Below are 25,000 nucleotides of genomic sequence, written 5' to 3'. Positions count from 1 at the left end.
TGCTCCTCCTCCTGCTCCTGCTCCTCCTCCTGCTCCTCCTCCTGCTCCTGCTCCTCCTCCTGCTCCTGCTCCTGCTCCTCCTGCACCTTCCCTGGGTCTGCCAGCAGCGCTGCACAATAAGAAACCAGAGCAAGTCGCATCAAAGTTGGGAACGAGTTTGTTGGCTGGCTTCGTCGTCGTCATATTCCACGTCGTAGTCGTCTTTGTCGTCGTCGTCATATTCCACGTCGTAGTCGTCTTTGTCGTCGTCGTCATATTCCACGTCGTAGTCGTCTTTGTCGTCGTCGTCATATTCCACGACGTAGGCAACTTTACCGTCGTCGTGTTATATCACATCGTAGACGTCTTTGTCGTTGTTGTCGTCGTCATATCTACGTCTTAGTCGTCTTTGTCACTGCTTTAGTCTTTTATCCTCGTTATCGTCGTTGTAGTCGTTTTCGTCTCAGTGTTCTCTCTCTCTCTCTCTCTCTCTCTCTCTCTCTCTCTCTCTCTCTCTCTCTCTCTCTCTCTATCTCTCGCTCTCTCTCTCTTTTCTCTCCCTCTTGCTATATATATATATATATATATATATATATATATATATATATATATATATATATATATATATATATATATATATATATATATATATATATATATTCTTTCTTTCAACACACCGGCCGTATCCCACCGAGGCGGGGTGGCCCAAAAGGAAAAACGAAAGTTTCTCCTTTTGCATTTAGTAATATATATATATATATATATATATATATATATGTATATATATATATATATATATATATATATATATATATATATATATATATATAATGAGGTATTTTTTGCCATGTTTGTGTCCAAGGAAAATCAGCGTTACATTGTCAGGTGGTCTGGTGTTGCCCAGCAGCACTGTACTGGTAATAGGGTGACGTCTCTCTACTACTTACCAAGGAATTACCAGCAGCAGTGCCATAAGGTCGTTAAAATACGTACACATACCAGGCTCTAACTCTTTTCGGATTTCGAAGTGCTGTGCTCCAGTCCATCTTTTCCACATCCCCCCCCCCCAGGGCTGTAGGTGTGCTTCTTGATTATAATAATAATAATAATCTAACTCTTTCCGCTCTTGATCCACGGTATTGGATGTACTCACCTTTCCTCAGATCAAACTTGTTTACCTCCCTTCCTCTTTGAATACTACGGGTTTAATGACTAATAATAACGATAATAAAGCTAATAATACTAATAATAATAAAAATAATAACAATAATTTTCCTTTTCATGTCAGTATATAATTACAATTTTATTAATAAACAAACAAATATTTATATATATATATATATATATATATATATATATATATATATATATATATATATATATATATATATATATATATATATATATATATATATATATATATATTTGGGTTAGAGCGTTGTGAATTTTCGCTCACCATGAGGCGGGCTTAACCAACACGGGTTCGATCCTCCGGCTAGTCGCAGTGTTGCTATGAACGACTGCCGTTTTTTAAAAACTGTTCATGGGGGACCTTCCACGAAACACCGTCCATGATTGGCCGTCCATAACACCGTCCATGAAAGACTGTCCACAACACCGTCCATGGAGGACTGTCCACAACACCGTCCATGGAGGACTGTCCACAACACCGTCTATGAAGGACCGTCCACAACACCGTCCATGGAGGACTGTCCACAACACCGTCCATGGAGGACTGTCCACAACACCGTCCATGGAGGACTGTCCACAACACCGTCCATGGAGGACTGTCCACAACACCGTCCATGGAGGACTGTCCACAACACCGTCTATGAAGGACCGTCCACAACACCGTCCATGAAGGACCGTCCACAACACCGTCCATGAAGGACTGTCCACAACACCGTCCATGAAGGACCGTCCACAACATCGTCCATGGAGGACCGTCCACAACATCGTCCATGAAGGACCGTCCACAACACCGTCCATAAAGGACCGTCCACAACACCGTCCATGAAGGACTGTCCACAACACCGTCCATGAAGGACCGTCCACAACACCGTCCATGAAGGACCGTCCACAACACCGTTCATGAAGGACTGTCCACAACATCGTCCATGAAGGACCGTCCACAACATCGTCTATGGAGGACCGTCCACAACATCGTCCATGAAGGACCGTCCACAACATCGTCCATGAAGGACTGTCCACAACATCGTCCATGAAGGACCGTCCACAACATCGTCCATGAAGGACCGTCCACAACATCGTCTATGGAGGACCGTCCACAACATCGTCCATGAAGGACCGTCCACAACACCGTCCATGAAGGACTGTCCACAACACCGTCCATGAAGGACCGTCCACAACACCGTCCATGAAGGACCGTCCACAACACCGTCCATGAAGGACCGTCCACAAAACCGTCCATGAAGGACCGTCCACAACACCGTACATGAAGGACCGTCCACAACATCGTCCATGAAGGACCGTCCACAACACCGTCCATGAAGGACCGTCCACAACACCGTCCATGAAGGACCGTCCACAACACCGTCCATGAAGGACCGTCCACAACACCGTCCATGAAGGACCGTCCACAACATCGTCCATGAAGGACCGTCCACAACATCGTCCATGAAGGACCGTCCACAACATCGTCCATGAAGGACCGTCCACAACATCGTCCATGAAGGACCGTCCACAACATCGTCCATGAAGGACCATCCACAACATCGTCCATGAAGGACCGTCCACAACATCGTCCATGAAGGACCGTCCACAACATCGTCCATGAAGGACCATCCACAACATCGTCCATGAAGGACCATCCACAACATCGTCCATGAAGGACCGTCCACAACATCGTCCATGAAGGACCGTCCACAACATCGTCCATGAAGGACCATCCACAACATCGTCCATGAAGGACCATCCACAACATCGTACATGAAGGACCGTCCACAACATCGTCCATGAAGGACCATCCACAACATCGTACATGAAGGACCATCCACAACATCGTCCATGAAGGACCGTCCACAACATCGTCCATGAAGGACCGTCCACAACATCGTCCATGAAGGACCGTCCACAACATCGTCCATGAAGGACCATCCACAACATCGTCCATGAAGGACCGTCCACAACATCGTCCATGAAGGACCGTCCACAACATCGTCCATGAAGGACCATCCACAACATCGTCCATGAAGGACCGTCCACAACATCGTCCATGAAGGACCATCCACAACATCGTCCATGAAGGACCGTCCACAACATCGTCCATGAAGGACCATCCACAACATCGTCCATGAAGGACCGTCCACAACATCGTCCATGAAGGACCGTCCACAACATCGTCCATGAAGGACCATCCACAACATCGTCCATGAAGGACCATCCACAACATCGTCCATGAAGGACCGTCCACAACATCGTCCATGAAGGACCATCCACAACATCGTCCATGAAGGACCATCCACAACATCGTCCATGAAGGACCGTCCACAACATCGTCCATGAAGGACTGTCCACAACATCGTCCATGAAGGACCATCCACAACATCGTCCATGTCCATGAAGGACCGTCCACACATCGTCCATGAAGGACCATCCACCGTACACGACATCGTCCATGTAGGACCGTCCACAACATCGTCCATGAAGGACTGTCCACAACATCGTCCATGACCGTCCATGAAGGACCGCCCACAACATCGTCCATGGAGGACCGTACACGACATCGTCCATGGAGGACCGTACACGACATCGTCCATGAAGGACCGTCCACAACATCGTCCATGAAGGACTGTCCACAACATCGTCCATGAAGGACCATCCACAACATCGTCCATGAAGGACTGTCCACAACATCGTCCATGAAGGACTGTCCACAACATCGTCCATGAAGGACCGTCCACAACATCGTCCATGAAGGACCGTCCACAACATCGTCCATGGAGGACCGTACACGACATCGTCCATGAAGGACCGTCCACAACATCGTCCATGAAGGACTGTCCACAACATCGTCCATGGAGGACCGTACACGACATCGTCCATGAAGGACCGTCCACAACATCGTCCATGGAGGACCGTACACGACATCGTCCATGGAGGACCGTACACGACATCGTCCATGAAGGACCATCCACAACATCGTCCATGAAGGACCATCCACAACATCGTCCATGAAGGACCATCCACAACATCGTCCATGAAGGACCGTCCACAACATCGTCCATGAAGGACCATCCACAACATCGTCCATGAAGGACCATCCACAACATCGTCCATGAAGGACCATCCACAACATCGTCCATGAAGGACCATCCACAACATCGTCCATGAAGGACCATCCACAACATCGTCCATGAAGGACCATCCACAACATCGTCCATGAAGGACCATCCACAACATCGTCCATGAAGGACCGTCCACAACATCGTCCATGAAGGACTGTCCACAACACCGTCCATGAAGAACTGTCCACAACATCGTCCATGGAGGACCGTCCACAACATCGTCCATGGAGGACCGTCCACAACATCGTCCATGGAGGACCGTCCACAACATCGTCCATGGAGGACCATCCACAACATCGTCCATGAAGGACCCTCCACAACATCGTCCATGGAAGTCCACAACATCGACCATCCACAACTTCGTCCATGAAGGACCTTCCACAACATCGTCCATGAAGGACCATCCACAACATCGTCCATGAAGGACCATCCACAACATCGTCCATGAAGGACCATCCACAACATCGTCCATGAAGGACCGTCCACAACATCGTCCATGAAGGACGGTCCACAACATCGTCCATGGAGGACCGTCCACAACATCGTCCATGGAGGACACAACATCGTCCATGGAGGACCGTCCACAACATCATCCATGGAGGACCGTCCACAACATCGTCCATGGAGGACCGTCCACAACATCGTCCATGGAGGACCGTCCACAACATCGCCCATGGAGGACCGTCCACAACATCGTCCATGGAGGACCGTCCACAACATCGCCCATGGAGGACCGTCCACAACATCGCCCATGGACCGTCCACAACATCGTCCATGGAGGACCGTCCACAACATCGGATGGAGGACCGTTCACAACATCGTCCATGGAGGACCGTCCATAACATCGTCCATGAAGGACCGTCCACAACATCGTCCATGGAGGACCGTCCACAACATCGCCCATGGAGGACCGTCCACAACATCGTCCATGGAGGACCGTCCACAACATCGTCCATGGAGGACCGTCCACAACATCGTCCATGGAGGACCGTCCACAACATCGTCCATGGAGGACCGTCCATAACATCGTCCATGAAGGACCGTCCACAACATCGTCCATGGAGGACCGTCCACAACATCGTCCATGGAGGACCGTCCACAACATCGCCCATGGAGGACCGTCCACAACATCGTCCATGGAGGACCGTCCACAACATCGTCCATGGAGGACCGTCCACAACATCGCCCATGGAGGACCGTCCACAACATCGTCCATGGAGGACCGTCCACAACATCGTCCATGGAGGAAGATCTCAAGATTTTTATTTGCGTAAATTCAAGGGAGTTTGCCGAGTCGTCAACATTTTAGCTTTGTACGAACCCGACGTTGTCAGCGGCGCTTCATGAACAGAATGTTATTCACTGCAGCCTAACAGATAGCAGTGACTGTCAGTCCTCACTGCAGCATAACGGATAACAGTGACCGTCAGTCCTCATTGCAACCTACGATAGCAGTGACTGTCAGCCCTCACCGCAGCCTAACAGATAGCAGCGACTGTCAGCCCTCACCGCAGCCTAACAGATAGCAGCGACTGTCAGCCCTCACCGCAGCCTAACAGATAGCAGCGACTGTCAGCCCTCACCGCAGCCTAACAGATAGCAGTGACTGTCAATTCTCACTGCAGCCTAACAGATAGCAGCGACTGTCAGCCCTCACCGCAGCCTAACAGATAGCAGCGACTGTCAGTCCTCACCGCAGCCTAACAGATAGCAGTGACTGTCAATTCTCACTGCAGCCTAACAGATAGCAGTGACTGTCAGTCCTCACTGCAGTCTAACAGATAGCAGTGACTGTCAGCCCTCACTGTAACCTAACGAACAACAGTGACTGTCAGTCTTCACTGCAGCCTAACAGCAGTGACCATCAATTCTCTCACCGTTGTCACGCTGGCACTGTTCATCCTCCTCCCCCTCCCTCCCATCAAGCGCTGTGCTCATCAGACTGTTGCTTCTCGGCGCCTGCAGGCTAAATAAAAGCCAGGTTCGGCCTTCACAATGTCCAAGATAATTACAGAGCAAAGGTATATTGAGTATCGGGTCCTCGTAAAGCTTAACAACAAAGCCATAATTTAGTGTGGTGTCGTGTCATAACTTAGTGTGGTGTCATAAGTTAGTGTGGTGTCATAACTTCGTGTGGTGTGGTGTGGTGTCATAACGCTCGCTACACTGGAGGACATGGCCCTGTCTCCTGCTATATCATTTCTGACTAATACAATGGCTTATCACATTCTCGGTAAATTAGCGTGCGCTCAAACTCGGATATCGTGAAAGATATCCTGGCTAATCTGAAGACCATCCGGGCGTATCTTATGGCCTGACCGTTATTTTATGCCATGCTCTGGGCTATTAAGGCTTTCACTTAGGCAATTTCAACAGCAGCAGAGGTTCTAAGTCATAATTCTCGCGATCGATTTCTGGCCAGATCCTTAATAGAGCAGGACTGGAAGCGAGCCGTCGATCAATATGATAACGTTTTTCACGCAAGATCTAGTGATTAATCCTCTTTCTTAACATGCGGGTAATGAGCGCCTAGCTGGCGTGTTCGCTCAGAGTCTCTCACAGACTCTTACTTCACTTACGTTCATTACTTTTTTTTTCCTTCTGGGAGTGAGGAGTATTGAATTATGAGAGAGTATTTAATTAAGTGCCACTGGCTGTCGTGACAGGCTGACATGGTGTATAACGGGACGGACACTAGAAGACAGGGTAACAGGCTGTAACAGAACTGACTCCTCCTCCGCCTCCTCCACCTACACACAAACACACACACACACACACACATACACACACACACACACACACACACACACACACACACACACACACACACACACACACACACACACACACACACACACACACACACACACACACACACACACACACACACACACACACACACACACACACACACGCAAACACACAAACACACACAAACACATACACACACAGCGAGAGAGAGAGAGAGAGAGAGAGAGAGAGAGAGAGAGAGAGAGAGAGAGAGAGAGAGAGAGAGAGAACATAAGGCCAGATATACAAAGACGTGAGGACATATAAACAAATTGGTGAAAAGCACTTTCATATATTATGTAGAATACAATTAGACGTGCTGTGGATGAGAACATTATCATTACCAGTGTTTCGCTATAACTCAGCAATGATAGATACCTCGCACAACTTTTGGACGCTGGTTATATTTACCATTTGAAAATTCACCCCCAGAGAACTCTGAGGAGTCACGCGACGTAGTTAAGGTTTGAAGATGTCTCGTCTTCTCACAATTGTCGAGGATTGGCTCATTTTACAGGCAAGAGTACACTACCGTTTTCTCGTGAACAATCAGAATAAAGTTCGTTTGTGAATGATTAGCGAGAACTTTACATCGAAATGGAAAACAGGGAAAGGGGAAAATTTTTCGTAAGTTCACAATGAGGGGAAGTTGACAGGTGCGACATTCTTGTGTATGCACTGATGGAAAGGGAATAGAGGGCCTGTTCGTACTTGTAGTGAAAGAGCAGGAGACAGGAGGGATGCTCGTGTGTTTAGAGTGAGATGAAATAGATAACGGATCCTTTCGTTGTCTTACAGTGAAGGGAGGGAAGGGGGAGGGGGGTACTGGAGCGTTGTTCACTCATTTACAAAGTAGGTTATGAATTTGGTGGTCCGAGAGTTTGCGTTGTCTAAGATAACATAGAATTCTTCCCAAAAAGGTAATAGAAAACTTTCTAATAAGATATTTTCTTATTCCATAACATTATCGTGGACACGGATGATTTCAGGTATACCGAACTGAAGGCTGAGTTTCAGGGACTGGAAGAACCCATCCACGAACCAACACAGAGAGTGTGCGTGAGAGTTCCGGCCCTCCAATGGACCACGATATGTCTCGCGAAGCCAGACGTAAGCTACAAGTTCATTGTTATTTCGTCATTGTTGAGGTGTTGATTGGACAGAATCAACAAAATGTAATGTGTGAGAAAACGGCTGTCCTATTTAGAGGAGAGGTTAGCAGAGAAACAACTGGCCATCATCCACCACGCAAAATACAGACCCCCACCCACTATCTTCGCACACTATTTTTTCTGGTAATAATTTTCTTTGGGGTGGACGATTACTTGGGAGATTGGAGAGGCATGGGGAGGAGGGGAAAGAGAAAAGATTAGGAAGGAAGAGGAAGCCATCGCGAGCAACACGCATATTAATATTAGATAAATTATTTCGTGCGACTCAGAGCAGTCAGTCAATGTTTTGTAGATATTTAATGAGTGGCCTAGCCACGTCTGTCCCTCATTCTTTACCATTGTTCCTTTTGTATGAAGGTGCATGAGACATGCGCACATTTTTCGCTTTGTCTCACTAACTTCTTAGACAGAGCGAGAAAATTGTTAGAGGTAATGTGGAGCGCCGCTGGTGTCGCGTGTAGATTATTTTGTCTCGGTAGTTAGTCATTTGCTAACCAGTTCCGTGCACTGTGCACGTGTATGTACATGTCTGAATATGTGGCATTGGATATGTACGGGTGTGGTGGTGCGTTAGTTGCCGATGGACACTCAGCCTATTGTGTGAGGTGTGTGAGGTGTGTGAGGTGTGTGAGGTGTGTGAGATGTGTGAGGTGTGTGAGGTGTGTGAGGTGTGTGACGTGTGTGACGTGTGTGACGTGTGTGACGTGTGTGTGTGTGTGTGTGTGTGTGTGTGTGTGTGTGTGTGTGTGTGTGTGTGTGTGTGTGTGTGTGTGTGTCTTGATGCCAGTTTCTTGAGCCCTTAACTAGCATCACGGCATCTCCATCGAAGGGTCCTGAAGCGTAGCAACCACACCATGGGTTACTTATCTAATCCTTTAAGGCTTAAGCAAAAGAATTATCATGGGGGCGTAGCGTCTCTAGTTTGCCTCGCTTGATTTCTTTCACTCTTTAACTTTTTTTTTAATTTCTTGTCTAAATTTAAATACCAGAGAGAGAGAGAGAGAGAGAGAGAGAGAGAGAGAGAGAGGAGGGGGGAGGGAGTTGAGCCGGCGAGCTGTCTGGGTTGTGCAATGTGATTGTGATTGACTGATTATGATAATGAGAATTTAGCTTAACGCTGTGACAGCACGTCCTGCATGCTCGATCCTCCGTCCCTCAAAGTCTTGCTCCTTCGCCCGTGTCCCAGCATGTCCGGTGGTCCCATGTGACCATGCAAGCCTCCACTACATGTCCAGTGGTAGTGTGGACATGCATGCCTCCACTACATGTCCAGTGGTAGTGTGGACATGCATGCCTCCACTACATGTCCAGTGGTAGTGTGGACATGCAAGCCTCCACTACATGTCCAGTGGCAGTGTGGACATGCTCGCATCCACTACATGTCCAGTGGCAGTGTGGACATGCTCGCATCCACATGTCCAGTGGCAGTGTGGACATGCTCGCCTCCACTACATGTCCAGTGGCAGTGTGGACATGCTCGCCTCCACTACATGTCCAGTGGCAGTGTGGACATGCTCGCCTCTGTTACATGTCTAGTGACAGTGTGAACATGCTCGCCTCCGCATGTCCAGTGGCAGTGTGGACATGCTCGCCTCCACTACATGTCCAGTGGCGGTGTGGACATGCTCGCCTCTGTTACATGTCTAGTGACAGTGTGGACATGCTCGCCTCCGCATGTCCAGTGGCAGTGTGGACATGCTCGCCTCCACTACATGTCCAGTGGAAGTGTGGACATGCTCGCCTCCACTACATGTCCAGTGGCAGTGTGGACATGCTCGCCTCCACTACATGTCCAGTGGCAGTGTGGACATGCTCGCCTCCACTACATGTCCAGTGGAAGTGTGGACATGCTCGCCTCCTCTACATGTCCAGTGGCAGTGTGGACATGCTCGCCTCCTCTACATGTCCAGTGGCAGTGTGGACATGCTCGCCTCCACTACATGTCTAGTGGAAGTGTGGACATGCTTGCCTCCTTTACATGTCCAGTGGCAGTGTGGACATGCTCGCCTCCACTACATGTCCAGTGGAAGTGTGGACATGCTCGCCTCCTTCACATGTCCAGTGGCAGTGTGGACATGCTCGCCTCCACTACATGTCCAGTGGAAGTGTGGACATGCTCGCCTCCTTCACATGTCCAGTGGCAGTGTGGACATGCTCGCCTCCAAGCCTTTTAGAATTTTATCTAAGGAATGCGAGGGCTGCTCCAGCTCAGTAGATCAAGAGCCCTTCACAGGTATCAATGCCTTTAAAGAAATGGAATCGAGCCAGTGGACTCGCGACTTGATGATGGTCAAGGAGAGAGCCGAAATGTCTTAATTTTTTTCCCATGTTTCTGTAGGGTTTGTTACTGATCAGTCTCGCACCACCAGCAGCAACAGCTTGCAGATCCGAACGGTTTTCTGACCACCTCGCTGTCAAAAGTATGGCGGCCACTTTTTTTTAAAGTTCTCGTTAGCTCCTCAGTTTATTTGTTGATCAACTGGGCTGTGATGCACACGTTGGACTGCGTGCGGCTGCCACCAACAGTCTGGTCGATCCGGCTAGCATCTAAGGTTCTGGGACTGGGCCGTGGGAGAGGTAAACTTCAAAATCGACTCCAGGTAGATAGCTATGTTGATAAATATTCGTTCTAATTATGCAAGTTAATCTAACCTCTCCTAGTCTAACTTAACATAGCCTAACACAGTTCAAATTAACCTATCCTAGACTAACCTCACTTAAAATATCGAAAATTGCATTAGTTTACAGGGAACGTTCAGAAACTGACGTGTCGTCTCTCGTACGGAATGAACGTAGGAAAACAAGGACAGGTTTGATTTATTCATTCATTATTTATCCTCAAGCTCATCCAGAAATTGGCGTTGGTAGTTGTACTTAATGTAAAGTTAGTCTGAACTTAGCAGTTCTTCCCACGAGCGCTCTCTGTGTATTCATTAAATCCGTACAAGCCCCTGGAACATGTGGTACCATCAACTGTGCACCCAAGCTCAATTTTTCTAAATCTAGATGTATTTTTCGCTTTGGAAACACACATGTAATGCACCATTTTACGCACAGATTAGTTCTTTGATCTAAACGTCTTCCAAAACATTAAATATTTCTTGTTCTGGGATTGGTTAGGTTTCTGTAAAATGACCTGTGTCCACGTTTATTTAAGAGACAATAATTAAATGGTTGAAAAGGTAGTTTCTGTGCGGCAGCACGAGACGTAATGTATTGTTGGTTCTTAGAACATCGGTATCCCAACCTACGCTGACGGTATCCCCACACACGTTGCTGGTATCCCCACGCACGTTTTTGGTATCCCCACGCACGTTTTGGTATCCCCACGCACGTTGTTGGTATATCCAAGCACGCTGTCGGTATCCCCAAGCACGCTGTCGGTATCCCCAAGCACGCTTTTTGAAACTGTAAGCTGTACTAAAATTTAAGAGTTTACTCTTGATTGTAATTTTGAAGGAAAAAGCACATCGTGCCCCTCAATGCAATCACAAAACTTAAATAAATACCGATCAAGGGAAGAAAATCTCACAGACAGAAGATCACACACAAGAAGCCACTGAAATTTAATTACCAATGCATGGAGAAAGGAGACGAAAGGAAGACTGGAAAAGAAATTGTACAGGAGTGAGACGACTGCAAATCAGGTTTGTGAGAAGAAAATGAATGGGAAGCGTAATATACCCAAGGCACACAAGATCAACGATAAAAACCGTTTTGGTTCTGGACCTCTTGAGTGAATAACAACAACAACAACAACAACAACAACAACAACAACAATAATAATCTTTGCTTCTACAAGTACACAACTTATACAGACCAAAGCTGACATCAGTGACGTATTATATAGAAAGTCTCTGGTTATGCAGAGTATTACGGGTAACTTAGATTAATCTTTTCCTCCAGGATGCAACCCACACCAGTCGGCTAGCACCCAGGTACCTACTTGCTATTAAATGAGCAGAGACATCAGGTGTAATGAAACACTCCCAATGTTTCCACCCTTACCAAGGATCGAACCGAGGACACAAAATGCGTGAAATGAGTACGCTGACCACCCTATCTAAATGATGTTTCTTGTAACGTGTCCAGAGTGTTTTTACCCATGTGTCTCTGGGAGGAAGAAATACGCAAAGAAACCCACTAGGAAGGACCTGCACTCGATTCAGAGATCCGTCTTACTCTACGCAGACGGTGGATCGAGTCTCCATTCACTAATTGAGTTGAATTATCGTCACCGGCTTGGAGCTTCATATTAACTAAAAAAAAAATTTTTTTATAGTTCCCATGAAAACTAGCCCCCATGAAAGCTAGTTCCCATGAAAACTAGCCCCCATGAAAGCTAGTTCCCATGAAAACTAGCCCCCATGAAAGCTAGTTCCCATGAAAACTAGCCCCCATGAAAGCTAGTTCCCATGAAAACTAGCCCCCATGAAAGCTAGTTCCCATGAAAACTAGCCCCATGAAAGCTAGTTCCCATGAAAACTAGCCCCCATGAAAGCTAGTTCCCATGAAAACTAGCCCCCATGAAAGCTAGTTCCCATGAAAACTAGCCCCATGAAAGCTAGTTCCCATGAAAACTAGCCCCATGAAAGCTAGTTCCCATGAAAACTAGCCCCCATGAAAGCTAGTTCCCATGAAAACTAGCCCCCATGAAAGCTAGTTCCGATGAAAACTAGCCCCCATGAAAGCTAGTTCCCATGAAAACTATCCCCCATGAAAGCTAGTTCCCATGAAAACTAGCCCCCATGAAAGCTAGTTCCCATGAAAACTAGCCCCCATGAAAGCTAGTTCCCATGAAAACTAGCCCCCATGAAAGCTAGTTCCCATGAAAACTAGCCCCCATGAAAGCTAGTTCCCATGAAAATTAGCCCCCATGAAAGCTAGTTCCCATGAAAACTAGCCCCCATGAAAGCTAGTTCCCATGAAAACTAGCCCCCATGAAAGCTAGTTCCCATGAAAACTAGCCCCATGAAAGCTAGTTCCCATGAAAACTAGCCCCCATGAAAGCTAGTTCCCATGAAAACTAGCCCCCATGAAAACTAGTTCCCATGAAAACTAGCCCCCATGAAAGCTAGTTCCCATGAAAACTAGCCCCCATGAAAGCTAGTTCCCATGAAAACTAGCCCCCATGAAAGCTAGTTCCCATGAAAACTAGCCCCCATGAAAGATAGTTCCCATGAAAACTAGCCCCCATGAAAGCTAGTTCCCATGAAAACTAGCCCCCTTGAAAGCTAGTTCCCATGAAAACTAGCCCCCATGAAAGCTAGTTCCCATGAAAACTAGCCCCATGAAAGCTAGTTCCCATGAAAACTAGCCCTCATGAAAGCTAGTTCCCATGAAAACTAGCCCCCATGAAAACTAGTCCCCATGAAAACTAGCCCCCATGAAAACTAGTCCCCATGAAAACTAGTCCCCATGAAAGTTAGCCACCAATGAAAACTAGTCCTCATGAAAACTAGTCCCCATGAAAACTAGTCCCCATGAAAACTAGCCCCCATGAAAACTAGTCCCCATGAAAACTAGTCCCCATGAAAACTAGTCCCCATGAAAACTAGTCCCCATGCAAAGTAGCCCCCATGAAAACTAGTCCCCATGAAAACTAGTCCCCATGAAAACTAGTCCCCATGCAAAGTAGCCCCCATGAAAACTAGTCCCCACGAAAACTAGTCCCCATGAAAACTAGCCCCCATGAAAACTAGTCCCCATGAAAACTAGTCCCCATGAAAACTAGTCCCCATGCAAAGTAGCCCCCATAAAAACTAATCCTCATTAAAACTAGCCCCCACGAAAACTAGTTCCCATGAAAACTAGTCCCCATGAAAACTAGTCCCCATTCAAAATAGCCCCCATAAAACCTAGTCCCCATGAAAACTAGTCCCCATGCAAAGTACCCTCATGAAAATTAGTCCCCATGAAAACTAGTCCCCATGAAAATTAGTCCCCATGAAAACTAGTCCCCATGCAAAGTAGCCCCCATGAAAACTAGTCCCCATGAAAACTAGTCCCCATGCAAAGTAGCCCCCACGAAAACTAGTCCCCATGAAAACTAGTCCCCATGAAAGCTAGTCCCTATGAAAACTAGTCCCCATGCAAAGTAGCCCCCATGAAAATTAGTCCCCATGAAAACTAGTCCCCATGAAAACTAGTCCCCACGAAAATCAGTCCCCATGAAAATTAGTCTCCATGTAAAGTAGCCCCCATGAAAACTAGTCCCCATGAAAATTAGTCCCCATGAAAACTAGTCCCCATGAAAATTAGCCCCCATGCAAAGTAGCCCCCATGAAAACTAGTTCCCATGCAAAGTAGCCCCCATGAAAACTAGTTCCCATGCAAAGTAGCCCCCATGAAAACTAGTCCCCATGAAAATTAGTCCCCCATGAACACTGGTCCCCGTGAAAACTCATGAAAATTAGTTGACATGAAAACTTCTTCCCCCAAAATTTGTTTCCATGAAAACGCTGGAGAAATAATGAAGAAAAAAAACCCGCAACGGATGAACGATCATCTGTTTAAACGGAAAATGAAAAGTTGGGAAAACGTCATGAAAAGAGAAAACAGAATAATGAAAAACAAAAAAAATGCCTTGAAATTGTTGTATGACCCCTTGGGATTTTGCGCTTCCCATGAATGTAATAATAATAATAATAATAATGATAATAATAATAATAATAATAATAATAATAATAATAAGTAATAATGTGAAGAAGAGAAGAAGAAGAAGTTGCAAAGTTAATGGCAGTGGAGTAGTGGTAGTGGTGTAATAAGGTAGTAATGGTAGGCGGAGTGTGCGTGGAGTGGAGTGGAGTAGGTAGTAGGTAGTAATGGTGGCAGTGGATGTGTAACAGTGGTGGCAATATTAGTGGTAGGTGGTGGAGTGGTGGTGGTGGTGGTGGTGGCGGTGGTAGGTGGTGGTGGTGGTGGTGGTGGTGGCCCGGTGGGTGGTGGTGGTGGTAGGTGGTGGTGGTGGCGGTGGTGGTGGTGGTCAGGTGGTGGTGTAGGTGTGGTGGTGGTGGTGGTGGTGGTGGAGTGGTGGTGGTGGTGGTGGTGGTGGTGGTGGTGGTGGTGGTGGTGGTGGTGGTGGTGGTGGTGGTGGTGGCGGTGGTGGTGGTGGTGGTGGTGGTGGTGGTGGTGGTGGTGGTGGTAGGTGGTGGTGGTGGTGGTGGTGGTGGTATGGTGGCGTGAGTGGGAGTGCGGTGTTGTGGTGGTGGCGGTGGTGAGGTGGAACAGTGGTGGCAATGTTGGTGGTGGTGGATGACAGTGGTAGCAATGTTAGGTGGTGGTGGTGGTGGTGGAATGGTAGGTGCAGTGGTGAGTGGCAGTGGTGTGGTAATGGTATCAGGTGGTGGTGGTATCAGTGGCAGGTAGGTGGTGAATGGTGGTGGTGGCAGGCAGGTGGTGGATGGTGGTAGGTGGTGGAGTGGTGGTGGTGGTGGTGGTGGGAGTGGCGGTGGTGTGGTGATGGTGTCTGTGGTGGTGAGTGACAGTGGTGCAATGGTGGTGGTGGTGGTGGTGGTGGTGGTGGTGGTGGTGCAGTAGAAGTAGTTCTAGTAGTAGTAGTAGTAGCAGCAGCAGCAGCAGTAGCAGTAGAAGTAGCTCTAGTAGTAGTAGTAGTAGTAGTAGTAGTAGTAGTAGCAGCAGTAGTAGCAGTAGAAGTTTTTCTAGTAGTAGTAGTAGTAAAGAAAATAATTATATGGAAATAAATGCAATAAATATTACTTAAAATCTCCACATGAAGATATGAATACATTAAGCGAAGTGACAGATGGAAGATGGAATGACAACACCATGGAATGACAACACCATGGAATGACAACACCATGGAATGACAACACCATGGAATGACAACACCATGGAATGACAACACCATGGAATGACAACACCATGGAATGACAACACCATGGAATGACAACACCATGGAATGACAACACCATGGAATGACAATAAAGATCATGGAATGAAAATAAAGACCATGGAATGACAATAAATACCATGGAATAACAATAAATACCATGGAATAACAATAAAGACCATGGAATGACAATAAATACCATGGAATAACAATAAAGACCATGGAATGACAATAAATACCATGGAATAACAATAAAGACCATGGAATGACAATAAAGACCATGGAATGGAAATAACTATCGAGGAATTAAAACGAGTAATAACAGGTCACATACAGAATATAGATTATGTGATGAAATATTGAAAACGTCGAACAGAGAGAGGGATCTGAGAGCCATTACTGACAACAGCCGAAGAGCACGCAACCGTTAACAGTGAACAGTACGCTGACAGAAGACGGGAACAGGGTAGCTGTTAACGATGAACAGTGGATAGGCAGAAGACGAGGATTAGGCGACCGTTAATGCTGAACAGAACGTAAGAGAAGACGAGAAGCAAGAGTATTTGTTAACGATGAACACAACATAAGATAAATAATAATAATAATAATAATAATAATAATAATAATAATAATAATATAATAATAATAATAATAATAATAATAATAATAATAATAATAATGATAATGATATAATAATAATAATATAATAATAATAATATAATAATAATATAATAATAATAATAATAATATAATAATAATAATAATAATAATAATAATAATAATAATAATAATAATAATAATACAATAATAATAATAAGAATAACTGCCTCATTCCCTATCGTCCGACCGTCCATCCTGCCTCTCGTCCGCTTGCTTACAAGTTGCATGTTTTCTGTTTCTTTGACTTGACTGACTGACACAAAATTTTGATGGCTAATATTGCTAAGCAATGAAGTCTAGTAAACTCCTCCAGCTTATAGTAACTCCCCCCCAGACTCATTTACACAGGTCTAATACGACCCCAACCACCACTAACTCACCCCAAGACTCTCATCTTCACATGTCTAATAGGCCCCCAACCTCACCCCAAGACTTTCATCTGTACCACACGGCTCTCATCTGTACCACACGGCTCTCATCTGTACCACACGACTCTCATCTGTACCACACGGCTCTCATTCCCTCTGCGTCTTCCTCGGTGGAGGAGCGAATTTGCAAAACCTTATGCAGCGCTCCCTAAAAATTCGCTCGAGTGTGTTGGCAGATGCTTACAATTGATGGAATTATTATTGGTGTTTGACTGGCTGTAGCCCAGGAGGCCAGGGAGGCTAGGGAGAGAAGGCAATATTGGATATTGTGACGCTGACGTCTCAATAGGACCAAGTGGCGTTCTCTCGAAGCTTGTTGCCGTCTTTTGAATTCCTCCCGTTTTGTCCCTTTAAGAGAGCTACCGTGATGCTGGCGAAGGGTTCTCGATCCGAGGAGTTAGAATTACTCTCCTCAATCCTCTGGATCAAATCTGACTGACTTCCATTCACCAGGCGATATATGGCTCCTACAAGTTTAGCTCTTCTGCCAACTGATTGTGATACTGATACTGTAGAAACTGAGGACGAAGAGAGAGTGATAGTCTGTCAGGCTGGGATGATGTAGTCCCCTCCAGGCTGGGGCTACAGGTTTCCCCAGGCCAAGGCGTAGATCCCCCAGGCCTGGGGATTAAGGCAGCGTAATCGCTAGCTGCCAGGTACGAGCATACATGTGCAAAATTCAATTTAGGATTTCAATCAGGTGGCAGTGGTTGTGGTCTTGACGATGCGACGTAAACACGACACCTGCTGGTACTGCTGCAGCAGCAAGCAGCAGTAGCAAAGAGCAGCAAGCAGCAGTAGCAAGCAGGAGCAGCAACAAGCAGGAGCAGCAACAAGCAGGAGCAGCAAGAAGCAGCAGCAAGTAGCAGCAGCCGCCGCCGCCGCCGCCTCCTACGCCTACGCCTACTCTTCCTCACCCTCGTACACCCGTCCCCTGCCTTTTTGTTTTTTGCTTTGTTTTAGTTACCAGTTAGATAAGTAGTTATGTAACACCGCAATCTAGTGATTATCAGACGGATGGATGTACCCTCCGCCAGTCATTTCCTTGACTGACACACTATGTTTTTAGCGGTCTGTATAAAAAGTTAACCTTTTTTTTTTTTTGTCATGGTTGCATGAGTTGGTTAGGCTTTAACCTCCCCAGCAAGTTTTATATCAAATTTAGACTCTGATATCCTACAACTTGGAGAATGAAAATTACATTATGGTGGCTGGATTATTATTATTATTATTATTATTATTATTATTATTATTATTATTATTATTATTATTATTATTATTATTAATTAATTATGTTTAAAGGATAGCTCTAAGTCTGATGGGGTCCATGCTGCACTTAGGGAACGGAAGGTTAAAATAGGTTTGACCAAAGGAAGGGCAGAGAAGCTACTTTTCCCAAGATCAGGGGTCCTTCACTAGCATCAAGGTACCTCCCCAACCCTTCCCATGAAAAAATAAACCCTTGGTTCAAACAATTCACATCTTACCCCACAAATATGAAGCGAAAATTGCACGACCTTTCGGGTTGTCCTGGGCCATTATCTAGGCACTTTAATAGCTTGTAGTTAAATTTGAGCCATATCTAAATCAATTACAATGATATTTTTATCACCATATAACTACTTCAGGAAGGAATTATATCTTTTTTTTTATCTCTTCCACTTTTTTTTTTTTATAAATTACACTTTATAATGGACGAACTTTTTCCCCTACCATGGTTAAATGTCTCGGGCAGGTTTCTTTGGGAGACTTCGACTGTCTGCCAGTAACTAGGGAACTAAGAATAACCTTTAACTGGTGAACTATGAATAACCTTTAACTGGTGAACTATGAATAACCTTTAACTGGTGAACTATGAATAACCAGTTACTGGTGAACTAAGAATAGCCAGTAACTGGTGAATTAAGAATAGTCAGTAACTGGTGAATTAAGAATAGCCAGTAACTGGTGAATTAACAATAGCCAGTAACTGGTGAACTAAGAATAGCCAGTAACTGGTGAATTAAGAATAGCCAGTAACTGGTGAATTAAGAATAGCCAGTAACTGGTGAATTAAGAATAGCCAGTAACTGGTGAATTAAGAATAGTCAGTAACTGGTGAACTAAGAATAGCCAGTAACTGGTGAACTAAGAATAGCCAGTAACTGGTGAACTAAGAATAGCCAGTAACTGGTGAACTAAGAATAACCAGTAACTGGAGAACTAAGAATAGTTATTAACTGGTGAACTAAGAATAACCAGTAACTGGTGAACTAAGAATAACCAGTAACTGGTGAACTAAGAATGATAAGTACCTGGTGAATTAAGAATAGTCAGTAACTGGTGAACTAAGAATAACCAGTAACTGGTGAAATAAGAATAGCCAGTAACTGGTGAACTAAGAATAGCCAGTAACTGGTGAACTAAGAATAGCCAGTAACTCGTGAACTAAGAATAGCCAGTAATTGGTGAACTAAGAATAGAGAGCAACTGGTGAATTAAGAATAAACAGTAACTGGTGAACTAAGAATAGCCAGTAACTGTTGAACTAAGAATAACCAGTAACTGGTGAACTAAGAATAGCCAGTAACTGAACTAAGAATAGCCAGTAACTGGTGAACTAAGAATAGCCAGTAACTGGTGAACTAGGAATAGCCGGTAACTGGTGAACTAAGAATAACCAGTAACTGGTGAACTAAGAATAGCCAGTAACTGGTGAACTAAGAATAGCCAGTAACTGGTGAACTAAGAATAGTTATTAACTGGTGAACTAAGAATAACCAGTAACTGGTGAACTAAGAATAACCAGCAACTGGTGAACTAAGAATGATGGGTACCTGGTGAATTAAGAATAGTCAGTAACTGGTGAACTAAGAATAACCAGTAACTAGTGAAATAAGAATAGCCAGTAACTGGTGAACTAAGAATAGCCAGTAAATGGTGAACTAAGAATAGCCAGTAACTGGTGAACTAAGAATAGCCAGTAGCTGGTGAACTAAGAATAGCCAGTAACTGGTGAACTAAGAATAGCCAGCAACTAGTGAATTAAGAATAACCAGTAACTGGTGAACTAAGAATAGCCAGTAACTGGTGAACTAAGAATAACCAGTAACTTGTGAACTAAGGATAACCAGTAACTGGCGAACTAAGAATAGCCAGTAACTGGTGAACTAAGAATAGCCAGTAACTGTTGAACTAAGAATAACCAGTAACTGGTGAACTAAGAATAACCAGCAACTGGTGAACTAAGAATGATGGGTACCTGGTGAATTAAGAATAGTCAGTAACTGGTGAACTAAGAATAACCAGTAACTAGTGAAATAAGAATAGCCAGTAACTGGTGAACTAAGAATAGCCAGTAAATGGTGAACTAAGAATAGCCAGTAACTGGTGAACTAAGAATAGCCAGTAGCTGGTGAACTAAGAATAGCCAGTAACTGGTGAACTAAGAATAGCCAGCAACTAGTGAATTAAGAATAACCAGTAACTGGTGAACTAAGAATAGCCAGTAACTGGTGAACTAAGAATAACCAGTAACTTGTGAACTAAGGATAACCAGTAACTGGCGAACTAAGAATAGCCAGTAACTGGTGAACTAAGAATAGCCAGTAACTGTTGAACTAAGAATAACCAGTAACTGGTGAACTAAGAATAGCCAGTAACTGGTGAACTAAGAATAGCCAGTAACTGGTGAACTAAGAACAGCCAGTAACTGGTGAACTAAGAATAACCAGTAACTTGTGAACTAAGAATAACCAGTAACTGGTGAATTAAGAATAGCCAGCAACTGGTGAATTAAGAATAACCAGTAACTGGTGAACTAAGAATAGCCAGTAACTGGTGAACTAAGAATAACCAGTAACTGGTGAACTAAGAATAACCAGTAACTGGCGAACTAAGAATAGCCAGTAACTGGTGAACTAAGAATAGCCAGTAACTGGTGAACTAAGAATAACCAGTAACTGGTGAACTAAGAATAGCCAGTAACTGGTGAACTAAGAATAGCCAGTAACTGGTGAACTAAGAATAGTCAGTAACTGGTGAACTAAGAATAACCAGTAACTTGTGAACTAAGAATAACCAGTAACTGGTGAACTAAGAATAGCCAGTAACTGGTGAACTAAGAATAACCAGTAACTGGCGAACTAAGAATAGTTATTAACTGGTGAACTAAGAATAACCAGTAACTGGTGAACTAAGAATAGTTATTAACTGTTGAACTAAGAATAGTTATTAACTGGGGAACTAAGAATAACCAGTAACTTGTGAACTAAGAATAGCCAGTAACTGGTGAACTAAGAATAAACAGTAACTGGTGAACTAAGAATAACCAGTAACTGGTGAACTAAGAATAGCCAGTAACTGGTGAACTAAGAATAGCCAGTAACTGGTGAACTAAGAATAACCAGTAACTGGTGAACTAAGAATAGCAAGTAACTGGTGAACTAAGAATAGCCAGTAACTGGTGAACTAAGAATAGCCAGTAACTGGTGAACTAAGAATAACCAGTAACTGGTGAACTAAGAATAGCCAGTAACTGGTGAACTAAGAATAACCAGTAACTGTTGAACTAAGAATAACCAGTAACTGGTGAACTAAGAATAGCCAGCAAATGGTGAACTAAGAATAGCCAGTAACTGGTGAACAAAGAATAACAAGTAACTGGTGAACTAAGAATAGCCAGTTACTGGTGAACTAAGAATAGCGAGTAACTGGTGAACTAAGAAAAACCAGTAACTGGTGAACTAAGAATGATGAGTACCTGGTGAATTAAGAATAGTCAGTAACTGGTGAACTAAGAATAACCAGTAACTCGTGAACTAAGAATAACCAGTAACTGGTGAACTAGGAATAGTTATTAACTGGTGAACCAAGAATAACCAGTAACTGGTGAACTAAGAATAAACAGTAACTGGTGAACTAAGAATAGTTATTAACTGGTGAACTAAGAATAATCAGTAACTGGTGAACTAAGAATAATCAGTAACTGGTGAACTAAGAATAACCAGTAACTGGTGAACTCAGAATAACCAGTAACTAGTGAACTAAGAATAACCAGTAACTGGTGAACTAAGAATAACCAGTAACTGGTGAACTAAGAATAACCAGTAACTGTTGAACTAAGAATAACCAGTAACTGGTGAACTAAGAATTGTTATTAACTGGTGAACTAAGAATAACCAGTAACTGGTGAACTAAGAATAACCAGTAACTGGTGAACTAAGAATAACCAGTAACTGGTGAACTAAAAATAACCAGTAACTGGTGAACTAAGAATTACCAGTAACTGGTGAACTAAGAATAACCAGTAACTGGTGAACTAAGAATAACCAGTAACTGGTGAACTAAGAATAGCCAGTAACTGGTGAACTAAGAATAACCAGTAACTTGTGAACTAAGGATAACCAGTAACTGGCGAACTAAGAATAGCCAGTAACTGGTGAACTAAGAATAGCCAGTAACTGTTGAACTAAGAATAACCAGTAACTGGTGAACTAAGAATAGCCAGTAACTGGTGAACTAAGAACAGCCAGTAACTGGTGAACTAAGAATAACCAGTAACTTGTGAACTAAGAATAACCAGTAACTGGTGAATTAAGAATAGCCAGCAACTGGTGAATTAAGAATAACCAGTAACTGGTGAACTAAGAATAGCCAGTAACTGGTGAACTAAGAATAACCAGTAACTGGTGAACTAAGAATAACCAGTAACTGGCGAACTAAGAATAGCCAGTAACTGGTGAACTAAGAATAGCCAGTAACTGGTGAACTAAGAATAACCAGTAACTGGTGAACTAAGAATAGCCAGTAACTGGTGAACAAAGAATAGCCAGTAACTGGTGAACTAAGAATAGTCAGTAACTGGTGAACTAAGAATAACCAGTAACTTGTGAACTAAGAATAACCAGTAACTGGTGAACTAAGAATAGCCAGTAACTGGTGAACTAAGAATAACCAGTAACTGGCGAACTAAGAATAGTTATTAACTGGTGAACTAAGAATAACCAGTAACTGGTGAACTAAGAATAGTTATTAACTGTTGAACTAAGAATAGTTATTAACTGGGGAACTAAGAATAACCAGTAACTTGTGAACTAAGAATAGCCAGTAACTGGTGAACTAAGAATAAACAGTAACTGGTGAACTAAGAATAACCAGTAACTGGTGAACTAAGAATAGCCAGTAACTGGTGAACTAAGAATAACCAGTAGCTGGTGAACTAAGAATAGCAAGTAACTGGTGAACTAAGAATAGCCAGTAACTGGTGAACTAAGAATAGCCAGTAACTGGTGAACTAAGAATAACCAGTAACTGGTGAACTAAGAATAGCCAGTAACTGGTGAACTAAGAATAACCAGTAACTGGTGAACTAAGAATAACCAGTAACTGGTGAACTAAGAATAGCCAGTAACTGGTGAACTAAGAATAGCCAGTAACTGGTGAACAAAGAATAACAAGTAACTGGTGAACTAAGAATAGCCAGTAACTGGTGAACTAAGAATAGCGAGTAACTGGTGAACTAAGAAAAACCAGTAACTGGTGAACTAAGAATGATGAGTACCTGGTGAATTAAGAATAGTCAGTAACTGTTGAACTAAGAATAACCAGTAACTGGTGAACTAGGAATAGTTATTAACTGGTGAACCAAGAATAACCAGTAACTGGTGAACTAAGAATAAACAGTAACTGGTGAACTAAGAATAGTTATTAACTGGTGAACTAAGAATAATCAGTAACTGGTGAACTAAGAATAACCAGTAACTGGTGAACTAAGAATAACCAGTAACTGGTGAACTCAGAATAACCAGTAACTAGTGAACTAAGAATAACCAGTAACTGGTGAAATAAGAATAACCAGTAACTGGTGAACTAAGAATAACCAGTAACTGTTGAACTAAGAATAACCAGTAACTGGTGAACTAAGAATAGTTATTAACTGGTGAACTAAGAATAACCAGTAACTGTTGAACTAAGAATAACCAGTAACTGGTGAACTAAGAATAACCAGTAACTGGTGAACTAAAAATAACCAGTAACTGGTGAACTAAGAATTACCAGTAACTGGTGAACTAAGAATAACCAGTAACTGGTGAACTAAGAATAGTTATTAACTTGTGAACTAAGAATAACCAGTAATTGGTGAACTAAGAATAGTTATTAACTGGTGAACCAAGGATAACCAGTAACTGGTGAACTAAGAATAACCAGTAACTGGTGAACTAAGAATAACCAGTAACTGGTGAACTAAGAATATCCAGTAACTGGTGAACCAAGAATAACCAGTAACTGGTGAACTAAGAATAACCAGTAACTGGTGAACTAAGAATAACCAGTAACTGGTGAACTAAGAATAACCAGTAACTGGTAAACTAAGAATAACCAGTAACTGGTGAACTAAGAATAACCAGTAACTGGTGAACTAAGAATAGCCAGTAACTGGTGAACTAAGAATAACCAGTAACTGGTGAACTAAGAATAGCCAGTAACTGGTGAACTAAGAATACCAGTAACTGGTGAACTAAGAATAACCAGTAACTGGTAAACTAAGAATAACCAGTAACTGGTAAACTAAGAATAACCAGTAACTGGTGAACTAAGAATAGCCAGTAACTGGTGAACTAAGAATAACCAGTAACTGGTGAACTAAGAATAGCCAGTAACTGGTGAACTAAGAATACCAGTAACTGGTGAACTAAGAATAACCAGTAACTGGTAAACTAAGAATAACCAGTAACTGGTGAACTAAGAATAACCAGTAACTGGTAAACTAAGAATAACCAGTAACTGGTAAACTAAGAATAACCAGTAACTGGTAAACTAAGAATAACCAGT

At 43.8% G+C, this 25,000-nt stretch overlaps 1 long non-coding RNA gene across 2 annotated transcripts in view; it reads left to right on the top strand.

Annotated features, from left to right (window-relative positions):
• Positions 1–25,000, top strand: part of LOC138852313 (uncharacterized) — a 149,078-nt gene that overhangs the window by 102,702 nt on the left and 21,376 nt on the right. The window contains exon 3 of one of the 2 annotated variants that reach the window (XR_011391643.1): positions 8,066–8,874. The exons of the other annotated variant lie outside the window; for it this stretch is intronic. This is a non-coding gene — a long non-coding RNA (uncharacterized lncRNA). Of the gene's footprint in view, positions 1–8,065; positions 8,875–25,000 lie in introns of those variants that run through there. 2 annotated transcript variants of the gene reach the window in all.

The sequence above is a fragment of the Cherax quadricarinatus genome, chromosome 6 (genome assembly GCF_038502225.1).
Source record: "Cherax quadricarinatus isolate ZL_2023a chromosome 6, ASM3850222v1, whole genome shotgun sequence".
In the NCBI taxonomy this organism is placed as follows: Eukaryota; Metazoa; Arthropoda; class Malacostraca; order Decapoda; family Parastacidae; genus Cherax; species Cherax quadricarinatus.
This window is presented reverse-complemented; position numbering and strand designations above follow the sequence as displayed.